Source organism: Hypomesus transpacificus, chromosome 7 (assembly GCF_021917145.1).
Source record: "Hypomesus transpacificus isolate Combined female chromosome 7, fHypTra1, whole genome shotgun sequence".
Classification (NCBI taxonomy): Eukaryota; Metazoa; Chordata; class Actinopteri; order Osmeriformes; family Osmeridae; genus Hypomesus; species Hypomesus transpacificus.
Genome location: NC_061066.1, coordinates 5,346,997 through 5,353,826, shown reverse-complemented (window position 1 = coordinate 5,353,826; position 6,830 = coordinate 5,346,997).

Here is a 6,830-nt window from a genome sequence, read left to right as displayed (position 1 = left end):
CGCCGGGGTAATCATTCAGTTCTGCAAAATGTACAAATACAGAACAATGGAAAATACTCTAAATACAAAAATACAACCGTTTTTCTGTCATAGTAGGCCTAGTATTTCTTACCTATTTTCTCTCCTGAACGTCCGTATGATGGATGCAACGGAGTAGCGGCTAATATTTGGTTGCACCCTCTGGCCTGCCTCCTGCATGGTCAAACCATGGTTCACAACATGGTCGACCACTGTGGCCCGAATTTCATCAGTGATTACTGCTCTCCTTCCACCTCTTCCTCCTCCTCGTCGGCCTCCTCGTCCTCCTCTTACCCTTACTCCTCTGCCTCTCTGAAATGCTTGTGCTTCCATGTCGTTCATTGCTCTCCAAACCAGGAGCTCACCTATGTCCCTTATATTGCTAAAACCTTGATTATAAATTGCACAACAGCCTTGGAAATTGAAGTTTTATTAATTGAATAACAATGTGTTCTGTCTGAAAACAAGGAGCTTTTGGCATGGATGAAGTGTTAAAAATAAAGAGGATTGTGTGTAGTGTTTTGGAGACTGTGTGGTTTACCAATTGAAATCTGTGTTTAAAGCAGATAATTGTGTGTTGTGTTTTGAGGAAAGTGTGGCTCGCAATTGAAATTTGTGTCTAAAGCAGCAAAATGTGTTTATAGTTCAGCAGAATTGGTTAAAAGAGTTGGCACATGAGTTACAAGTTGTGGTGATTGTGTCATATGTTCCTATTTTTGTGTGTTAGCAATCGATAAAAACTGTAAGAGGTTCATTTTCAATCGTATAATCTATAACCATTTCTCCATCTTCATAATTACAGCAGTGTGATGTTTTTTCCACAACAGACCGTAATCTCTGATGAGATCCGGGCCACTTTGGTTGACCATGTGGTCAACCATGGTCTAACAATGAGGGAGGCTGGGCAAAGAGTACTAAGAGAGTAAGAGTACTACTACTAAGAGTAGTAAAGCTGTGATTGCTAATTGTAAAACTGTGTGACGGGTGTTTGCCCATATGATGATTGAGCGTATTTATTTAAATGGCAGTGTGTTCCTTGTGAAAACAAGACATTTAGTTCATGAAAATTGTGCCAAATGCAGAGAATTGTGTGTAGTGTTTTGAAAAAAGTGTGTTTGAGAACTGCAATTTGAGTGTAAATCAGGAATTGTGCTTGTAGTTTAACAGAATTGGTTCAGGGGGTTGGTGAATCAGTTACATGTTGTGGTCATTGTGTCTCAAGTACCAGTATTTGTGTGTAAACAATTGTGAAAAACTGTAAGCCCCACTGTACCGAATTTTCTTGCAGAACATTTTCCACCAGGGTTCCACTGGGAGTGATCGCGGTCGAGTGCAAAATGAATGGGAGTCTGTGGAGCTAAACGGCTACATTTGTCTCTTTCGCCTGATTGTTGTTGATAAATCTCAGATTTGATTGTAGTTTTTGCATGTTCAACATGGATTACAGGTCAATGAACGATCCTTTCGATTTCTTACAGGGTAAATCGTTGTTGCCCATAACACGCTAGCATTCTGCTAACAAATGCTGATTGGTTAGTGAAGGACTGACTACGACCAGAGATCCCGCTTGATGGCATCCAAAGCACCCAGAATGTCAGAGCATTAGCAACAACATTAGCAAGCCAAAACTCTTTCTAGCATGTGTATTGACAGGGAGAGCCTAACCTGTCAGCTGTGTTGTCGATGCCTCGAGAGAAAAGTGGAAGTAACGAGATCTTGCCGTCAAGCAGTAGCTCTGGTCGTACGATGTGTATGACGTCAATTACATTTTCAAAGGCTTTTTAGAACGGAAAGGCAACTTAAAAAATATCTAACACCCAGCGATGTGTATATTTTTTGCAAAAAAATTACATCCTGAGAAAAGTGGATTTTGAGAACTGCAACCAGTTCAGAACCCGGAATTTTCCCGAGAGTGGGAGTTCTCCCTTTATTAGACATTGGCTGTTTATCAATCCGAAGAATGCTAAGAACGCAAGGACAATCTTTTGAAGAATGTTCTTGCAAGCATCCTTGCGAGAATGGTCTTGCATGTCCGCAATAACTTCTGGGAAATCAGAAGTGTTCTCGCTGGCCAAGTCATCATCTGATGCATCCTCGATAAAAAGGGCGGATCAGGAACATTTCCGGGTATTTTTGGCGTTCTTGGTGACTTGCGTTCTTTGGAATGGAACCGTACTTGGGCAACGAAAGATGAGGTCCAACGAGTTTGCAAGAACACGGCCAATCTCTGCTAAAAGTCAAGCTAAACCAAAATGTGTTGCAAATAATTTCAAACACACGGAAACGGAATCTCAAAAGACAGTTCCGTCGAGTAAATTCCTGCGCAAAGCACTTTAGTCCGTGTTCGGAAACGAAAATTCTGACTTTTTGAAGTGCAGACATGAATGATTCACGTGTTTAGGCCTACTTCATCTCAAAAAAATATATTAATTTAAATTAACAAGTTAAGAAATAATGTAACTTTATCTGTTTTCAAAAGCCATGTTTTAATTGACATAAACTAAGGCCTTAGAAACTAAGCAGTGCGTCAAGACAAGTTACAATCAATGACGGCGTATCCGTTTTTTGACTGTGGTGGATGAAGGTGCTCAGATTATAGGCCTACAAAGAGCGTTTATCCCACCAGCCCCAAGGGTCTTCAGAGACAGAAGTAATGCTTCCCTGACCAGTATCTGTGGAAGAATAGGTTCAGCAGGCCCAGCATAGTTTAGATTTAATTGTCATTCTTAAAAACATATATACATAAATAATATATATATAAAAAATAACACTTTAGCAACTCTTAACGATGGCAACGAACAAATAAGAGCAGCCTACCATCCTTTGTAGAAAGTAATAGAAAGGAGAGTAGACTATAATAGTAGAAAGGAGGGTAGTAGACTGCAGTCTATATAAGTAGGCCTAGACTATGTAGTCTGCTGGAATCACACACAAGGAAGCAAATCCACTGTAGCCAAGTCTTGACACTGTTCAGTCTGTCTGCAACTGTCTATGTCTTTGCATGTGGGACGTTCTTGAACTATGCCAGGAAATATGAAGGGTTTCCCTTGGTCCAAAGCAGTACCTGAATATTATCATCAGTTTTTCAGGTAATCTTGAAACACAAAGAATCAAGGAGACTTTTTATTAAATTGTATAAAGTATTTTTCGTTGTTTTAAGTAGTCTATATGTTGACAAGCCTCTATATTACCTCTCCTCTGGCTTCCCCAATATTATAGCTGCAATATACTGTCCCCCTGGGTGTATCCAGGCCCATTGAAAGACTCAGGGGGATGACTGCCTGGTGCCCCCATGGTTGAAAGTGTTTCTAAAATGCCCTCAAGTGGCAAAAATGAGACCAAGTGCCCTATTGTCTGCCATTCACATTGTGAAATATGCTTGAGTGCCCAGGATGCCCCACACAATAAATGACAGTGTGCCCTCTATAAATGTAAAAACATGTCTTAATGAGTTCCATTATAGTATAGAAAATGTGATGCAGTACCCTATAAGGTGCCCTTATAATGGCATAAATTGGACTGTTCCCATGCACTTACTTCCAATGGAAAAGGGTGCTGTTATGAAGTGCGCTTTATGCTGCCCTTACATGACAGTGTCCCAAATGTTGCCCTTTCCAAAGAAGACAATTAGATGCTGTGCCCAACAGTCTCCCCTAATGTTCCCAGTAGGGCATGCTTTCCCAAAGTGAGACTGTCCCAGAGTGAGGCTGTAACAACACTTGGCACAGCCACAGTCTGTCACTGTCCAATCCCCTCTGGATCTGTGGAGGCAGACTATTTTAATTGGAAATACTCGTAATATAATAATGATAGTCATGCTGAGCAATTTTAAATGACTGTTCTGCCAAACAAGTGTGCAGTTTGGGTCACCTTCTGATTTAAAAAGTCAGTGCTGGATCTGTGCAATACTAGCCATTTCAGTGAATCCCCATTTTAGTCACGGTTATGTTTATTTTGAAGTAATTTATTGATTTTGTTCAAGATGTGAAGACAAAAACGTTATTAGCCCACATCAAGTGCAATTAACCATGGCCTTCTTCAGTGTTTTGAATTTTATCCTACAATTTTCAATTGCTGCCACGTTCTTTTTTTGGCTATTATTCTCAATCTCCTGTTGAGAATATCGGCCATAGGCTAGCCTACTGTCAGAACGGTTTCAGACAGCTCATCAAATTACGCTAATTATTAGTAGACCTAAATGCATATATATATGTTAAGTAGATTTGGTAGGTCTACAATTTACGAATACTAACGGTCATAATGGTTTGACAAGTTGTTTTCCTTGCCATGTTAATGGCGGCAACATTGCCCTTTTTGGGAAAATAAATAAATAACTCAAATCAATAAACGCTGCTGAAACAACACCTCTCTGCTGCTTTACGCTTTGCTTTTTGCGACATAACTCCTCTTTTCGACTATCGCCTGATCTGGGCTACAGAGTCTAAGCTTATTGAGGTCTAGCTTGAATTAGCGTTGCCTGTTAGTGGAACGGAATGTTAGTGGAACGGCTTGAGGCTTAAGTCTAAGTTGACGTTTACCCAAAGTGAGACTTATTCGTGTTAGCGCGACTTGCGTTAGCGACGTTGATGGAACACCCCCCGGGAACGAAGCGTTTGTTTCTTCTTTGACGGAACTCACACTCATGGTTGGATCATATCGTGGTCTAAACTATTCAGAGACAGATATGGGGTGGGTCTTTGCCTCTGATTGGCTGTGGTCCGGATATTCCTGTAGGCCTACACTGTATGGAACGCCAAGTTAGTCAAAATTAAATAAATAAATAGGTAAATAATAGATAAATACATACATACATAAATATGGCTAAGAAATAAATTCTGAAATTAAAAAAAGATGGCAATAAATATGTAAATATAGCATTATATAATCATATAGCTGAATCCATTTACCGACATCAATAAATAAATACATTTATTTATTTCAAAATGACGTTTTTGTAAAGACAACATTTATCAATTTCATGGGACTTTTATTTCAAAATCCCACATTTATTTATTTTTTGAGACTTTTACACACCACATTTATTTCCACATATATTTCCACATCACATTTATTTCCAAACCACATTTATTTCCACACCACATTTATTTCTGTGCTGTATTTATTTCCGATCTCACATGCAAACGAGAGGGGCGTAGTTATCTTCAGACCAACGCAGCTGCACACAAGATCCAAGGCAGATAGGGACACCTAGATTCGGTAGATTATGGCAGACATTAGTCGTGTCAGAGATCGCATGCTGGCCTTATAGATCAAATTGATCAGCATGGCTTGTCAGGATGTATTATTTTGGCACACATTGTAGATTTTGTAGAGGTACTTGGGCGGGTAAGTGCTCTACACAGAACACAGATATTGAAGTGTGAAATACCACCTAGGACGTAGACGTAGTGGTGGCAGTGATTGTTAGCTTTGCAGACGAGTTACACGTTACACGAGCTAAAGCAATGATTACAAATGTAACTTCAGCGCTACGTCGCAGCTATCAAAGACCAAGTCTTCACACGTAGGCTACTATAGGTCACCGTCATCACTCCCATTGGGAACCAATGATAAAAAGGCAGAGACGACACAGACAGTGTGGGCAAAGCTTGTCTACATTGTATGCTTTTCGGCAGTGTGATGCCATTGTCCCCCCCCATACAGGTAGCTCTACAGCAGTGGTTCTCAAACCTGTCCTCAGGGTCCACCTGTCCTGCATGTTTTAGATGTTTCCCTGCTCCAACACACCTGATTCAAATGAATGGGTTGTTATCTAGCTCTGTAGAAGCCTGGTAACGAACATGCATTTGAAACAGGTGTTGGAGCGGGGAAACATCTAAAACATGCAGGACAGGTGGTCCCTGAGGACAGGTTTGAGCTATCTGCTCTACAGCTATCCCCTTAGCACAGGTACTGGACATCCGCAGTGTTATCGCCCTGGTTTCCAGACTACCTGGTTTCTGTAAGCATGCAAGCTGTGCGTTCACCTAACAGCAGCAGCTGCCGTTGGCCTCTATCACCAGATTTGTCACAAATTCACACAACAGTAAACATTATTGACGAATTTCAAGTCGCATCTTAATTTGCTGCTGTAGGCTACGAAAATAAAACTGTTGCAAACTGGCATGAAGTGGGTTGCGATCGCACTAGAGCAAAAATACATGATTGTTGGTCCGTTGAAGCTATTTAGGATCATGGATGAAAGGAGCTTGTAGTCACAAATTTATTGGCATTTAAGCAAAATGTTGTATGGCCGAAAACAGCTGGTTATCGTGGGCACACCACAAAATACCCGAATGTGTAGGCTAATCCTGTAGGCCTATTTTGGGTTGTCTTGAGGCAATAGCCAAATTTCCCACGATACCACAGCCCCTTGTCAAACTACATTTGACAAATTAGCCTACTTAAATCGTCACTGTGAACCCAGACAATAGGTTATGATCAAAATACGCTAAACCCTAAAGGAAGATTCTTGTTATGGCTTTCTACACTTGCCGTCTTGCACACAAACACGGTGCTTGATAAGTCTCAAACCATTTAAGACTTAGCACTTATCCGCCCAAGTACCTCTACAAAATCTACAATGTGTGCCAAAATAATACATCCTGAAAAGCAATGCTGATCATTTTGATCTGTAAAGCCAGCATGCGATCTCTGACACGACTAATGTCTTCCATAATCTACCGAATCTAGCTGTCCTTATCTGCATTCGATCTTGTGTGGAGCTGCGTTGGTCTGAAGATAACCACGCCCCTCTCGTTTGCATGTGAGATCGGAAATAAATACATCACAAAAATAAATGTGGTGTGGAA